The sequence below is a fragment of the Schistosoma haematobium genome, chromosome 5 (genome assembly GCF_000699445.3).
Source record: "Schistosoma haematobium chromosome 5, whole genome shotgun sequence".
Taxonomy (NCBI): Eukaryota; Metazoa; Platyhelminthes; class Trematoda; order Strigeidida; family Schistosomatidae; genus Schistosoma; species Schistosoma haematobium.
The window spans coordinates 14,827,360-14,845,885 of NC_067200.1; the positions used below are offsets into that span (position 1 = coordinate 14,827,360).

Below are 18,526 nucleotides of genomic sequence, written 5' to 3' on the forward strand. Positions count from 1 at the left end.
GTATCCAGAATAAGTATATCCAGCCTCTATGTTTACCTTGGTCTACAATTAGATCACCGGATACGTAAACTTGATATTATTAACCACTTACCCCTTCCCATCTTTTTTTTATTACATCTATCTTGATTTTCATATCCATCATTCACAATTCACATGATTTCTTTTTTTATCGTAATTACGTTTATAACTCCCCTCTTATTACATATTATATTCACACAACCATATTATTATTTCAATGGTTGAGATCATGGGTTAATTGAAGCCAGACCACCAAGGAAGACCTAGAAACACTGGACGGCCGTTCCGTCCTATTGTGGGACTCCTCAGCAGTGCGCATCCACGATCCTGCCTTCCGCGAGATACGAACTCATGACCTATCAGTCTCGCGCGCGAGCGCTTAACCACTAGACCACCGGTGTTAATGTCTAACTTCAACCAATCCACGGAATTATTATTAGTACTGTCATTACTATCTCAACTGACAAGATTATATTCTCCTACTATGGATTTTATTCTACTGGACACTTTACTCCAAATCATTCTGACCTTTATTAAATAACCTTTCTGATTTGCAAATAACATAATTTTGAAGTATATATGTCGTAACAGATGTAAATGTTCATCATTTTTAACATTGTCAAATTCATTAATACATGTCTTATTTTGGCCTTTGTAAAATATCACAATAATTATGGACTTATAACTGTAGAGACTGATGATGAAGTTATTGAAATCAATTGTTCGCTCAAATATTCTTTATTTTTGAATATTGCATGGGGATTTTTAAACTACTAAACTGATTTTCAGCAGTTGAAATCATGACAAAATGATGTATACTAATTACAATGATGTTAGGACTGCTCGATAAGGTCTTCAAAAGTTAGAAAGATCCTGAAAGTGATTCAGATATTCAGCGTTCAGCTTCTAATTGAATTCTAGAAAACGAAATGTTATATTTTCAATTTTAGCACGTTTTCTAGAAGCCCCTAGAATTTCATATATACTCTAGTAAACATCCTTTTTTTCCGTATATGATATAACTTTTAAGCTAAAACTTCTTCCATATCCCTTACATTCTATTTTCTGTTCGGAGTTCAATAGTAGAAAATTTCTGAGAACTATGAAGCCGTTAAGAAGTCAATGTTTAAGAGTAATAAATCGTAATAAAAGTCAATGTATAATATAGATCAGATGCAGATTCGAAATGACTTTTGTCATTTAATTGACACAATGATCTACCAAAGCATATTTTCTTATATTATACTTATGAAGGATACCAGATTTTTACATGTATTATATGCATTTATGAAAAGACTAGTTAATGTCTATGTTAAACTGTCAAAAAGATATAGCTTAGACTTAAGCTTGAAAGGAACACAAATCTATATAACAAAGATTGCCGCATGATAATGAACCATGGTGCCGCCTACTATATCAAGTATGCTTCAGCTTTTAAAATTTGTCATTGGATCATTCGTAAAAAAAAAGAAAATCCAAAACTCTTCGGTAACAGTTTTGTGTTTTTTTTTAAAGAATGAATGAAAATTTTCTTCGATTTACCAGACTTTCGTATAAAACTATTCAGTACTTGAATAGTTTAGCTAAAAGTATACATTTTATAGAATGATGCTTTCGTGATCAATATTTATGGGTTCCATATTTCCATTTATAATCTATCTGCAAACATGTACACACACACACATCACAACCCTCCACTTACTACTGTATTTAAGCTAAAACACATCTTCATGTAAGATTGTGTTAGTTGGGAAAGAGTTCATTAAACATTTCAATGGAGTTTTTTTTCTTTTTTCGAATATATTCCCAATGGTTGTACTAATCTCCTTTTATTCTTTCCATAAAAAATATGTCCGTATAACTAACTACAATGTACAAACAATCACATATGACATAATCACTATCTTGGACAATCAAAATCAAACTTGAATGTATTTTATCATTAAAAAGAAGGTATGTATTTTGATCAATAATTTTCAAATAAATTAGAATTATCAGTTTAGGGGTTGTGGAGATTGTTAAGTTTTTGATTGAGATCATGAACCGATTGATGCTAGACCGCCATTGGATTGGTTGAGGTTAGACATTAACACCGTTGGATGCCGGCCATCTCAGTGGTCTAGTGGTTAAGCGTTCACCCGCAGGACTGAAGGCCCTGGGTTCGATCCCGCGAGCGGGACTGTGGATGCGTACTGCTGAGGAGTCCCACAATAGGAAGAGACGGCCGTCCGGTGCTCCCAGGTTTTCAGTGGTGGTCTAACATCACTCGGTTCATGGTCTCAATCAATAAATTAGAATTTATGGATTTAGTATTATAGTGCAATTTTTAAAAGAAATAATTGGATTATATAATTTCGATTGTATCCATGTATTTATTAGTTACTGATTATTATAGCCATCGATAACAACAACAACAAAATGGACCCATTTGAATTGAATTTGGATTTTAACTCCGAGTTTTACTTTCATGTAACTAATTATGACAATTAACTAATTATGTAATTACATTTTAGTTTTAATTATAATTTCTAGTCGTTTTATTAAATTGACTGTGCATCATTAATTTTACATTGATTCAATTGTTCACAGTTATAATAATATACCCTTGTGGGACAGGGTAATTTTATATTGGTTTTCAGGAGAACCAGACACCATGCAGACTTTCACGTGACAGTACAGCTCAGTCCTGTTTAACAGGAGAGCCAGACACCGCCCAGGCTTAACCCAAGCAGTATAGCTCAATCCTACTAGCAAGAGAGCCAGATAATACCCAGGTTTAAAATTTGTAGCCCAAATAGTATGGCTCAATATCGTTTCCAGGAGAACCAGATATGATCCAGGCTTAAACTTGAATCCCGCTTCACAGGAGAACCAAACACCGTATAGGCTTTAACGCTACAATCTGAATAGTACAACTCAGTCCTGTGGCGCAACCACGTAGGTAACAAACACCCTGGTGGACCATTCGCACCATCCATATACACATTCACGTCACATGTATAGTTATTCCAATCAATGATCGCGTGAATCAATTATGCACAGCACGAACAGGCCAAAGTTGACGTATTTCGCCTACACAACAGGCAAACTCATTAATGTTAGCAATCGTTATATGCTTTACAATGTCCCAATGACAGTGACCCTTGAGAACACTGAAAAGCAACCACTAGTATGAATGAAATCGGTTAACCAACAAATCAATTTTGCCCATGAACAGTCAGCAAAACTTGCCAAAGTAATGCCGAACCATCCACAATATCAATGGCAAACCTCCAGTCTCATATGAGACCTTCAGCTCTACATAGCAATATATTGATTTAATAGTTAATCGTAAAACTTCTGTATATTAGTGTAGGGACTTGATGAGGAAAATATCTCTTTGCTTCACTTTAATTGTAAACTTTATCTTTGTATAGTAAGATAACATAGATATGTATGTTACTTTCTATTGTATTCACTGCTTGACTCAATTTCATTAGTCATAGAATACAGTTTGTGTAGTAATTTAAATGGTTGCAAGAGATTTCATAGAAATACTGTTTGAAAGTCACTCACAACCTTGGTACTGAAGAGATGGCGAGACTATAATTTATGGACGAACCAATCAGGTGTAAGATAACAGGTCTCGCATTTTGGCGCGAAATTCACTCATCCATTAGGATAAATAGAGTTTCGGCATTATAGCTGACGTCAGTTCGTGATGAAAACCCTAAATCGAAGTCCTGACTCTAACCATCGACTGTAAATCATAATTGTAATTCCTCACACTGGTTTATAACCCTCATTTGGTCCTCGTTATTAGGTGAACACTGTCGAAGTCACTTTAGCGTCGCTCAAAGCTCGTCCATAAATTATAATCCCACCGATATTCATCTAAGGTAAATAAATGTCCCATACGTGTAAACGTTGAAAAACCAACCGTAATAACAGTTTTCTTACTATTTTCTCAACAAGTTGTGAAAGTTCACATCTACCATATTCTTCTTTACTAATCTTCATTCTATTTAACATTACCTAATATTCCGTATATGATTGTGTTGTTGTTGTTGTTGTTGAGTTATCCTCTGTTTTAATATACAATTACGTGATATTGAAATGTAAGTCATTCATTATCATTATCTTTGTATAGTTACAATATTGTACTTACATGATCATATTTAATTCATGTAACAATAAGAAGTTATATTTCAATAGACCAATTCATCTATACATTATCGTTTCATGTATGTTCTCTATAGAGAACAAAGTATTGTCAAATTAGAAGAAATTCATTCCATATAACTAATTGATGAATTGTTTATTATTGGATAAAGTAATTGAGAAAGGGGAAATGATAATAAAACTCATATTAATAATACATAATAATGCAATAAATTTGAGATATATTTTTCTATGGAAACCTTTATTGTCATACATCATTTGCTTTCATGTTATCTTATTCTGTTATGGCCACATGTGTGTGCATGTGTGTGTGTACACACAAAGAATGAAGATGCATAGAGAATTAATACTTTTTAAAAAGTGGAAATAATCTGATAGGTATTTTCTTAATTTATTATTTTTCTGTTCCCGGGTTGAAATTAACCACATAACCATTTATACTAAAGAAGTACTGAGGAAATGAGCGAGACCGATTTTGGGTTCGATTCTGGCGTGCAAGGTCGTGGATGTGCATTGCTGAGGAGTCTCATACTAAAATGAAACGACTTTTCAGGTTTTCCATGGTGGTCTAACTTAAATCGGTTCATTATTTGAATTGAAGAATTATTTCGTGGACACATAGACGCATAATCGCTACAAGGAGCAAATATAAGACATTTAAGTCTCATAGCTGGCTCTTTATACTTACATTAGCGAGTTGACAATCAATTAGTTACGTTTCCAACTTCTGTTAATTTATTATATCTCAGGGTATTTGATATGACAATTAATAAAGGCCAACTATGAACTGTTGTAAAAGAATGCCTCCAAATGCCCTGATACGGTCAAGAGTGGGGAGAGTCAGCTCTCCCTCTCCAAATCCTCTCATATAGCCAGGCGTATACAGCCACCGCCAGGGAAGACCTACTCACTGACTTCTCTTGGCACTACTGTTGTTTACGGAATTGAGAAGACGGAAAGAATGTCCGGTGCATTAACCGGGTTGATGGACACAGAGAGTCTATACTTAGGGGAGTTGGAAAACACCGATTCCAAACCAATGGTGCACATGAGCCCCAGGATCCTAATGGAACAAATGGAGTATGAACCTATCATTGGTTACCGGCTACTATGGGACTGCATCTCCTAACGTTGCTTCACTGCCTTGTGGATTAAACCTTCAGGTCGAAGGCTCCGGGTGTGGTCCCCTAACAAAACCACCTTCTTCGATCTGGGTACCGAGGTAGTATCACATCCTATACACAAATCAAGTGACTTATGTGGCACATATGTATTGGGCGCTCCTTTGTACCAAGATTTATGTGTTCAAATAAATGAATAAATAAATAAAAAGAATAAAATCCGAAGTATAAATTCTCTGAGAACTGTTAAGGTTTCACACTTCAATTTATAAGATTCGTGTATATTTTTTGTTTTGTTATTAAACAGTTTCTATTGAAGTTATGAAGGAATGTTACCGTAAAAACCATCAGTGAAAAAATCTTCCCTATCTGAATGTCAAATAGACTAATAAGTATGTGTGTTTACTTTAATAGTCTTGTGTAGTTTTATGTGGAAAATTTACATTCTCACTAAACTAGATAGAAAATGATATATATTGTAAGTTTTCATCTGATTAGACGTTACTTCCTATGCAAAAATCTACATCAATTATAAAGTGATAAACATTTTTATGCTATTTACAAAAACAAACTCTTTAATACTAAATCATCCATGATATGGAAAGAGTAAAGTTTACAATTATTAGGTTCTTTGAGGAAACTATTAATTAATTGTTATATCCGAATGAGAATAATGAACGGTAACTGTCGGAATCCATTTCTGGACTATTACTATACATATACTTTTTATCGTATAATTGTTAAGCAACTAAACTATTCATATTCGTGTTCCTCTTATCGTAAGCTTTATTTTGACTTATGAACTGTTCTCATACGATTTACCATTCTTGAGTTATACCCAGTCTATTAATTACAGTCTCCCACATTCATAGCCACATTTGGCCAAATCTTGTACAAATTTTGTTTCCTATTTTATGGTACGATGTAATCTGTTTGGTCTGTATATAAACCCAGTATGTTCGAAATATAGGATTCATATCTCAGAGGCTAATATTGATGTTTCTGGACTTAACAGGCAGGGCTAGGAGGGGAGCGGGACCGGTAAGGACTGTAGTCTGTTCGTACTTGTTTTATACGTCATTAGTCCGGTCGATAATTCACTGTTCTCTAATTGGCGGTATCATCAATAGGGCATAGGGCCTAACATTAATAAGTTATCGACTTCAATTAGAAAGATTAACCAAGTACTACATAGTGAATGTTATATACATTCCAACCATTAAAATTCAGGATATAGTGAACAGATATTTCATCCGAGCATGGTGCTCCTCAGTAAAGAGTATTCACAGCCCGCAGGGGATTGGACACAAGACCCTTAAATCCGTCGATGAACTCTTTATCTTCATACTACAGAGTATGCATCCATTCGAAATGGGTGTGTGATTTAATAACATCATCCAGTAATATAGCATAAACTTCGTTCATATGTGGAAATTGTAGCTTATCAACATGAATTTTTATAGTTTGTTTCATAAATAAGGTATGTTTGGATTATCATATAGTTGTTTTTGGAAATTTCATCTTCAGATTCAACAGTAATATAACATTCATTACCTTGATCTTATTTACCATATAGCCACTGACAATGTCAATTTTAATACTTACTTACATTGGGCTTTTCCTTCTGTGCGCGTATTGGCATAACAAGGCAGTAAATAAACATAGAGGTGTTTATTATTTTAAAGTACAAAGTCAGTCTAACTAATTAACCAGATCCATCAACGAAAGCGAAAATGAAAATCCTTACTAATAACGGACTACTCTTTGGATATATCAATAGCTACTTGAACTCAGTAACTCAGTGCATAATGGTTTGGCGTTTGAAGAATTAATAGAATTCTTCGAGTCTCAGTTTGAACATCAACCGTAGAATGCAAGTTGAATATTCATAGATTCTTTGTTAAATGTAGTACAATAATCATTTCAATGCTAACTTCTTCACTATACTGTTTCTATCAATATAAATTGAATGTTAACTTACTTCCTTACTCCTGTTACTCCTCGTGAAGGAGTATAGACCGCCAACCAGCATTCTCCATCCAACTCTGTCCTGAGCAATCCTTTCCAGCACTTCCCAGTTGTTATTCATCCTTTTCATATCTGCTTCTATTTCCCGACATATTGTGTTCCTTGGCCTTCCTCTTTTCCTCTTTCCTTTAGGATCCCAAGTTAGGGTTTGCCTTGTGATGCAGTTTGATGATTTGCGTAATGTATGTCCTATCCATTTCCATCGTCTTTTACTAATTTCCTCTTCAGCTGGAAGCTGGTTTTTTCTCTCCCACAGTAGGCTGTTGCTGATGATATCCGGCCAGTGGATGTTGAGTATCTTGCGTAGACCTTCTTGATGATGATTGTAGTAGTTCTCCAAGTTTCAGCTTCATACAGTAGAACTGCCTTGACATTTGTATTGAAGATTCTCACTTTGATATTGGTTGAAAGTTGTTTTGAGTTCCATATGTTCTTCAGTCGTAGGAATGCAGCTCTTACTTTGCCAATCCTCACCTTTACGTCTTCATCTGATCCTCCTTGTTCATGAATGATGCTTCCCAGGTATGTGAAGGATTCTACATCTTCCAGAGTTTTACCATCAAGTGTGATTGGGTTAGTGTTCGAAAATGCTAACTCAAATGTTAAAGAGAATGTATATTTTTGAATTATGTAATAAACGTTTTAACTAGTAAAATAATGAGTAAAATCTTGATCGAAAAAAAACGAAGAACAATGACTTAGAACGTTGTTAATTAATGGATACTGTGGAAATCAAATTATTGACGTAAGCTCTACAACATAAACTAGTGTCAAAATATAACACAGCTAATCAAGAACAAAATTTATTTGTCTAAGGAAAGTAATTTACGTAGATCCAAAATATTTACCATAGAAATAAATTTGATTAAATGCCACTTGAAAAAAAAATAGATAATTGTAGAATACAAGCCTTGTATCTAAGTTACTTATTACTTCATATCTGTGGCAATCATTTCGGCAACACAATGTATAACCTGAAAATATGAATATATTTGGGTTCACTAACTGGAATTGAAGATTCGCTGCCTCTTCTAGTTGTGTAAAATAATCTAAAAGAATCATTACGTAATCAGTTACCTGTAATGTAATCAAATGACGTTTAATAACACGTACAGGGAAATTCAACTTATTATACTTAGCTTTGTTAGGGATCTTAAAATGTGAATAAACAGTTGTTGTGTTTAGTATTGGATTATAATGAAATAATTTTTGTTTTAATTTATAAGTTAACGTTTTTCACACGTAGTAGTTCATTCTTTAATTTGAACATGGTATCTACTGATTTGAACACCAGGATTATATATCCCAGAAAAGTAATGATTATTAGTATTTTCGATGGTTGAGATCATGAGTCAATTGAAGCTAGACCACTATGGAAAACCTGTTGTAAGCAATGGACGGCGGTTTCGTCCTATTTTGTGACTCCTCAGCAGTGCACATCCACGATCCCGCCTCGTAGGACTTAGAGTTTAGAGCTTCCACATAAACAAATTCATGTACATTTAAAAACATTTATATATTTCTTTTTTATACAGTTCATCAATGTATCTATGTTACATTAATTTACAGCATAAATCAGTGAATAGTAAATGTGTGTAGCACTATAGTTTAATATCAGTGCTTATTTTCAATTGATCGATATATAATTGTATCATTCTAGTTTGATTTATTAATCAGTTCTATTTTGTATATTATACATCAACAATTGAACTTACAATAAATACAGTATGAGGATTTGTGGAGATTGTAGTAATTTTCCTCGTTGAATTCATGAGTCGATCTAAGCCAGCTCATTGTTGTAGAGGTAAAGTGTTCGCAATCGAGACCAAAGGTCCTAAGTTTAAGTCCCGAGTGTAGGACCGTGGATGTGGATTGGTAGGGAGTCATGTACTAAGACGAAACAATCGTATTCAATAGTAGTCTAGCTTAGATCAACTCATGAATTCAACCACTAGAATTATTTTTGTCAACTAGAAGAAGAAAGTAAAATTAACTAATTTCTCCAACTTTTTTCTGATTCTATTTTCTGCATTGTTTAATGAATGTTAAAAATTCAAAAAAACTGTGTCGCCTATTAGTTGTTGAATAAGATGATATCATTAGCATAGGAGATTTTGGATGTCACGGGGGCGGGATCGTGGACACACACTACTGACGAGTCCCGTACTAGGATGAAACGGCCGTCCAGTGCTTACGACAGGTTTTCCATGGTGGTCTAGCTTCAACTGACTCGCGATTTCAATTATTGAAATTTTTAAAATCTCCACAAAACCCCTTCTGACAGTTATGTATGTACATGTTTTGAATAGTTTGGTTGATATCATTATGGTAAAAATGACTTTAGGTGAATTTTCATATATGAGTTAATAACTGTACATGTCATATTCAATCGTATACTGTTATTTGTTTTTTTGTAGTTAAATTATCTCCAGGGTATAGTCCTTTCCATAGTTTCAGCATTTGATTTTCTACTCGGAGTTGAAGAAGGGAATATTTCACGGGAACTAAGGACGATTAGGAAGTTGGTGTTTAAGCGTTTAAGTAAAACATATATATATATATATATATATATATATATATATATATATATATGACCACTAAGTTGATCTAAATAAAGCAAATCACTGAAGAAACATCTTGGCCAACAGAAAATTTGTTGTAATTGCAAACCAATATTTAAATGTAATTTTTATCACTAACTAGTGTCAACTGAATGGTCAAAAGAAAACCAACTGGGCATTGCTCTATTTGAGATTATTATTTTCTATTATTTTTTCCTACCCTTACACTCAAACTTCATCTTGGAAACTATTGACACACACTTTGAATACATCGTTTTTTCTATCATATATTATTGTTGGACGAATTTTTCCAGGAAAAAATCAATAAGATTTCCGTAAACAAAATATAGTTCTTCCTATTCTACTACTACTGATAATAATAATACCATTATTATCAGTACTATTATTAATATACCGCTTGCGTGACCATACTTATATACACAATCACTAAAATGATTTCTAAGAAAAAAGCCAATAAATGATTCTCATAAAAGCAACATAGAATAAGAATGTCAGTAATTGTAAACAACTTTTTATATTGACTTAAATTACTTGTGAGTAAATTAAGTAGACAAAATTCTTTGTAATCTTGTTTCATACTAAATGGACAGATGGTGAGTAGTAGTGTTTACTTTTTCATTCAATTTAATCAACTCATCGCTATACACGATGAGTTTCTGTATTTACACTGTAAACTCCAAGTTTATGTGTACAGCCCCCAAATACGGCCGACAGTTGGAAGAGTCAGCTCCTCCTCATGAAATGCTATCACATGGCCACGCGCATAAAACCACTGCCAGGGAAGTCCTACTCACTGACTTCCCGTCGTGAGGGTGTTGTTTGCGAAATTGAGAGGACGAAAAGCGAATGCCTGGAGCTTTAACCAGGTTGGTGGATATTGAGGATCCACCTAGGGGAGTTGGAAAACACTGATTACAAACCGATGATGCACATAAGCTCCAGGATCCTAGGGAAACAAATAGTGTCTTATCACTGGCTATCATGGGACTGCATCTCCTGACGTTGCCTTGTGGATTAGATCTTTAGGTTGAAGGCTCCCAGTGTGGCCTCACAAGTAAACCACCTTCTTCGGTTTGGGCACCGGGACAATATCCCAGCCCTCTTTAATAAGTTAATGTTTCATCAGATAGTTCAAAACCTGTTAAACTTAGTCTTCTTAATAAATTATACTCAAATTTTATTCGTAATTCCAATACTTGACTTAGCAAACAATAAGAACCAAACGGGATTTCATCTGTTTGTAAATCATTCAAAAATATAATCACCTCAATCGATATCATATCAGAGGGGTTTTGTGGATATTGTAGTAATTTTAATGGTTAAGAACATTAGTCAATTGAAACTAGACCACCATGGAAAACCTGGAAGCATTAGATGGTCATTTCGTCCTATTGTGGGACTCCTCAGTAGTGCGCATCTATGACCCAAGACCTATCAGTCTCGCGCGCGAGCGTTTAACCTCTAGACCAATGAGCCAACCGGTATCCAATGGTGTGAATGTCTAACTTCAACCAATCCTTTGAAATTTGTTTACAATTTCTTTGTCGTCAATTGAAATTCAGTTTAAAGCTACGATAGTAAATGATAGACATTTTTTTAAAAATTAATGGTTTGTTTTCTTTTAACAAAGAAATAAAGAATTTATGATCGATTAACCAAAGTTCTTTGTCATTTTAGTTGTCTAGGTCACTAGTATTTTACATTATCTATTTAAGTCAATACTCAAAAACTCATTGTATAAAATGAGTCCTAATCATAGGTTTGTTTATTAAAGATACCCATTGTGAAAAATTAGAAGAATTCTTTTCATTTAGATCGTTGTGGTTTTAATGTTTTATGATGAAGTCTATTTATTCACATTTGACCTTCTATTTCCAATGTTGAACTATGGATAAGGCTTTTGTTATCGTATTTTTTATTATTATTCTTACTACTATCAGTATACCGGTCTTCCTACTATCAACTTGTACTTTTACATCTTATGTGAGGTCACCTATTCTATTTCATTGTGATTATAGACTCAAATTGCCGTGATTAGTTTAACGTTTTCGTATAACTATTCATGTTTATTAGAGTAAATGCTGATGACGATCTAATTGTGAACAATTGGTGGCTTATAGGTTTGTTTATTTGTATGTTTTACATATGAAAATGTTAAGATTAAAAGTTTTTAGTATCTTGCACACATTTACTTTCTTAAATAGTTTTAAATGGAATCAATTCGATTAGCAATGAATTGTCCAGTGTTATTGAATAAACAAGCAGAAAACAGGTAACAGGATAATATGAAATTATTTCATTAAGTAGTTTCTTATTAACTGCTTACAACGAAAGTAAAAATACTATTGAAAGGGTTTTTGTAGATATTATAGTAATTTTAATAGTTGAGATGATGAGTCAATTGAAGCTAGACCATCATAGAAAACCTAGAAGCATTGGACAGCTCAATTTCGTGGATTGTTCTTAAAAAAAAATACGGACTATGTATTTTACATTATAATATCAGGAATGTTCTCATCAACGGAGATTAATAAAAGGAGAATGTTAAGTCTTAAAAGTGATAATTATATGTGACCTAATGTGAACAATCGACCATTTTATCATTATTATTATTACGAACTAAAGTATTTCCAAGTGTGTTCGTTGTTCTGTAATATGCTTTAATTCTGTATTGTTTTGAAATTCTTTGGAGCTCTTTTGTTGTACCATGGCGGTATAGTAAAACTGAAGTACCAATCCATGGTATATCACTCTAATCATTATTAAGCAGTGAAACATCTTGCACTTCTAATAATAAGGATTTCATGATTAGACCAAACGGTTAAAAAAAACATCTGTCAGAAAGAATATTATCGTTCTCTAGTAAACCACTAATGAATTCTAAGCATTTATCAATAGGAATACTAGTGTATAATGAAACAACATCATACCTTACCATGACTTTATTCTTTTCGATAATTAATTCCGATACTTTATATTTAAGGTCATAGGAATTTTTAATTATATTGTGTAAGTTGTAGTGCCTTTAATATGGTGCTCAGGTATTTCGATAATTCATGTGTTGGTGTGTTCGTGAAGTTTACTATAGGTTTTAGAGGGATGTCCGGTTTATGAATTTTAAGTAAATCATAAAACCGTGAAGTATTGCATGATATGGTATAGACGAGACGTTTCACTGCCTAATAATAATTAGGATGAAATACCATGGATTGTACTTCAGTTTTACCATAACGCCATGGTACAACAAAAGAACTCCAGAGAATTTGAAAACAAAACAGAATTAAAGTATATTACAAAACAACGAACATACTTCGAAATACTTTAGTTCGCCTAAAAGAAAAAAAATCCTCTTTATGTCAACACAGAACTGCGTCTACAAGTTAGGTTGTGTCGATTGTGATGCCTTCTATATTGGAGGGTCATCTCACGAAATCCTGATTCGAGCCAAAGAACATCTTAAGTATACAAAGAGATCACCTAATAATCCCGTAGAACTGAATAGACTTCAAATTAAATCGGTAATAGCAGTTCACGGCATTTTCAACAACCACCAAATCGATTTCAAAAGCATCAAAATATTACAAAAAGGTTTTTCCAATTACAAAGAAAGGAGAGTAGTTGAAGCTTTCCATATAATGCTTAACCCTACTGCTCTCATTAGAAAAGAAGGTTTCACAATACATCCGACTTGGACTATCTATCCAAACTGCCATGTTTGATATTAATTATTCACATTTCACATTATTGTCTTGCATACAGATTAAGCTCTATCCTTTCTCAAAACAAAGGTCACACTTTTTCATCGCTAACCTTGCACACATATACACACACAAATTTGCATACATGTCGCTTATAAATCACCTTGACCGTAATGGTATGACGTTGATTTGTTCAGACCTGTTTTTTGATTGGCCGTGCCTAACATTCTTGATGTGTTCCTCTGTACTATTAAAAGTTGGATTAATTTAGTATTGGTTAATTGTTTCCTGAAGAAGTTGCTTACACCAGATCACGAAACGTCAGAAAATGTAATTTTTCTACTCATTAGTATATTACACGAATGTTGATTTATTCATAATAATCTGGCCAATGCTCAATTTATTCGAATTTTTCAACTCAAACTTTGGTAATGATCCTCCTGAATAGTGATTCAAATTAACACATTCTCATACGAAAATCAGTGAAGACCAAATGGAAGGCAAAATCGAAATTCCCGAGATAAATTGATAGATTTCTAGAATTGTTGTACAAATTGGGAGATCAATCTCATCACTGGGTGTTGTAAATTTGTAATTTCAATTAGTGATATGTAACTTCCATTAGTTCTGAAAGTTATTTGTTGAACCAGTCATTCAAGTCTAACCTCCCTTCAACCGAAATTGAGTAGGTAAAATGATTGGAATGCATCAGAGAACATCAACCGAATCTGTCGACAAATGATATTAGATCCAGTAGTTATCATGCTTATTACTACAGACGTGAATGTTAAGTTAAATAATAAGTACAAGTGATCTATAAAATATGTGAATTTCAAGTAGACTTAAGATAAACTTAACAATATCTTTGTTATTAGAAATAATTTTATTAATATATCTGTGATATACTGACGAAGTATAACATTTGCATATTAGAAATCATTAAGAAATGCGTTTGTTGCATGGATTCAATATGCCTTTTCTAACATGCACTTTGTAATCATTAGTTATTTCAATAATTGAGATCATGAGTCAATTGAAGCTAGGCCACTATGGAAAACCTAGACGCACTGGACAGCCGTTTTTCATTTTATTGTGGGACTATATTCTTCTTTGGTCAACTTTGAACAGTCTGAATATTTCAATTGGTTTGTTTCTGTTTCTATGATCGTCCTGATCACATTTCATTTCAATTTCAGCGTTTTATTTTATCATGCTCAATCATCCGTTCTCAATGATAATTTCACTTTTGATGAATACTTAAGCCTAGAACAATTAGTCTCTTTGATAAATTACGATAATGCAATGAGAAGATGAAGTTTAGTGTGATATATTTGCGCAATACATTTCGAACAATCTGATCACACATTATATACTTGTTAAGAACATTTATAATATGAAAATTATAAGGTCAACTAGACAGGTTAAGGGTAAGTCATAACAAAGGAAAAATATTAAAGTACACAAAAAGCAAATGTGATTACCACTCTGGATAATAAATCAGTATTACCAGGGTAGGTTAAGTGTAAGGACAAATTGTTTTTGAACACATTAAGGAGGTTTCAATTTCCGTATAGCCAATGCTTCAATTAACCTTAGTATATGTCCTTGAATGCTTTTGTACAACACAACAAATGCTGATTTGATGTCAACCTTATGACCCGTCTCAATCAAATACTTAAGGCATTAACAACCAAACGATTATTAGTTTCCATGTTTGTTTTTAAAAAAAAGATTTTTTAAATACTTTTATTTATCCTACCTCCCTGTCACCATGTCTAACAGAAGTTTATTATCAGTATTATTATCATCCTGTTATAATAAGTATATATATTTGCGATTTTAAAAATGAATTCGCCAAAAAGGGAACTCTTGACTGAACCAATCTTTCTTATCTAATGTCTTAATGGGTGTATTCCGTTTACTATTTGATATATATCATACAACAACTTATGTGGTCGAGTTAATCTTTTAATTCAGTTTTCATAACCACGACCTACTTATTCTATAAGATTCGTTAGTGTAGTGAGAAGGCGAAGATTATCAGAACTATGTGGTGATATATATTATCGAAATATATTATATACTTGTTAAGAACCTTTATATTATAAAAATAAAAGGTCAACTAAACTAGAAATGGAGGGTAAGATGAGATAAGGGTAATAACGAAATAATGTGAAAACAATTTGAAACCTCATCATTCTGAATAATAAGCTAATATTACCAGGGTAAGTTTAATTTGAGTACAAACTGCTTTTGAACACATATAGGGGGTTTGAGTTTTCGTACGGTTAAGGCTTCAATAAACCTTAGTATATGCCCTTTTACACTTTTGTACAACACTACAAATGCCGAGTTAAGATCAATCTTATGACCTGTTTCATTTATGTGTTTGGCAATATTCTATAAATCTTGTTACATTATGTCTATATTGAGAATCTTCGTATTGGATAGATATATGTAAATCAAGACAAAATTCAGTCCACAATATTCAAAATGAGGTTATTCAAATAATGATAATAATCATAGTAAAATTCATTTCTCAATTTTAAATTGACATAAACCAGTTTAAAACTATATACCAATATGACTTTTCAAGCTAATGAATAAATCTTATGAAATTGAGAGGACGAAAAGAGAATGTCCGGTGCATTAACCGGGTTGATGGACACAGAGAGTCTACACTTAGGGGAGTTGGAAAACACCGACTCCAAACCATTGGTGCACAGGGGCTCCAGTATCCTGAAGGAACAAATGATATATGAACCAATAATTGGTCACTGGCTACTATGGGACTGCATCTCCTGACGTTGCTTCACTGCCTTATGGTGCCTCCTTGTACCAATGTTTATATGTTTCAATAAATAAATAAATAAATAAATGATATTTGGTCATGGATAATCCATACTTACATAGGTATACAACATAGAATTTTATTATAAAAACAAAGTCATCTAACTTGGTAACAGAAAGGATTGAATCGTGATATGTCCGATATTATATCCAACATAAATGTTAAATAATTTACTATCTGAAATTTCGTTTTATTATGTAAGGTGAAAAAAAAACCCCAACCAACCAACCAAACAAACAATAACTGTCTTTCTAATGTCTTTTAAAGCTGACTATCTATTGCTGATTGGTTTTTATTCAAGGTCAGTAATAATAATGACTTGTTTAATATCCAATCCTATTAGTTAATATATAAGGTTATTGTTACATTATTGAACATGAAATTTAATGATAACAATTTGATTGCACATAATGAATGAACTTGAAACTTTAGTTTCATGAATCAAATTATTTATAATGTGAACTTTTAATTATTTCATTGTTTAATTTATTTTAATAAAATAAAGATCTTTGTATTTCAAATGGTGGGAAATTGTCAAAGTACTATTCTGATTGAACTAAAAGATATCACTGTCAATTAGATGAAATAGACTATCAAGTTATCGTGATAATTCGATAATTACATTTCAATAATAATGTAGGGTCAGTGAAATATCACTAAGCCCTAGCCAAATCATCCGGCGGTTGGGTTACTGAATATCGAACTGATCATCGATCCTCGTCGAAGTCAAGGACGACCAATGCGCATCAGTTAATCGTACGCCATGGACTGGCCCATACGGTGGTGGTCTTACTTTCGCTTGTATCTGCTTTAACTAATATATTTCTGTAATAACGTCTTCTGTGTTGTACAGTCTTCAAAGCATCTATAGTACCTTGATACGTCAATGGGGTAGTCCATATAAGGTGCTGACTATGAGGTGTGATTTCGACGTTAGCTGGCTCGTCACACCATTCCCGTCTAACTTGAATAATCCTCCAATCATTCGACATAGATCATCTACGTTGGTGATCTACAGTAATTCTTCCATGTACATTTTTTGCCGAGTAGATTATTGTTTTACACAATATACAAGAGTTTCTAGATGACAATTGAAGTTATTGATTGCAGAGAGTGACCATAATTTAGTTTAGACTTATTTAACTTGAAATAGATCCATGACAATGTAACAGATTAAGTATCTCTGAGCATATTTCACAATAGCTTAGACTAAAAAGGAAAAATATTTTTAACCATGCTACTTTCTTGACGGTGAACCTGATATTGACGTCTCAAATACTTTCATATTAATTAATAAACGATCGAAGTCAAATTTGCTATCTTTTGCTGAAGCGGTTTATATGAAAAGATTAAAAAGATTCAATATCACTTTTGCTTTGTTATGATGACTTTATTTACATACATTTGTTACACTTTTTTTCCTATGACACTAATTGTAGTTTTATACTACATATCTCATTTGTACTCAGCTATTTTATGTTTTGATGGAGTTTTGTTCACTGAGCTGGAAGGTTCGATCGTAGAGCTTTCACTGTTCTTCTGAACGACATCATCTGTATAAAGTTTAGGTAATAACTTCATATAATATACAACCATAAAATTGATCTTTAATTTCATCTTTAAAGAATTTGGATTCTATGCTCTTAGTTTTCATTATCCGAAATGTCCACATTAAACGTCACTTTTAGCTTTTTTCATACTTATTACTTACTTACGCCTGTTACTCACAATGGAGCATAGGCCGCCGACCAGCATTCTCCAATCCACTCTGTCCTGAGCCTTCTTTTCTAGCTCCATCTAATTCTTGTTCATTTTTCTCATGTCTATCTCCATTTCCCAGCGTAATGTGTTCTTTGGTATTCCACTTTTCCTTTGGCATTGAGGATTCCAGTTGAGGGCTTGTCTTGTCACTCAGTTGAATGCATTCCTCATTGTGTGTCCTATCCACTTCCAGCACTTCTTTCTAATTTCTTCCTCTGTTGGGATCTGATTTGTTGTCTCCCACAATAGGTTGTTGTTGATAGTGTCCAGCCAACGGATACGAAATATTTTGCTTAGGCAACTGTT

At 33.2% G+C, this 18,526-nt stretch overlaps 1 protein-coding gene across 1 annotated transcript in view; it reads right to left on the reverse strand.

The window, feature by feature from the left end:
• The window catches only part of KCNMA1 (Calcium-activated potassium channel subunit alpha-1), a 35,406-nt gene extending 18,709 nt beyond the window's left edge, over positions 1–16,697 (reverse strand). The window contains exon 1 of the mRNA XM_035730000.2: positions 16,518–16,697. The gene's annotated coding sequence lies outside the window, so the exon portion shown is untranslated. The remainder of the gene's footprint in view (positions 1–16,517) is intronic.
• Positions 16,698–18,526: the final 1,829 nt, after the last annotated feature.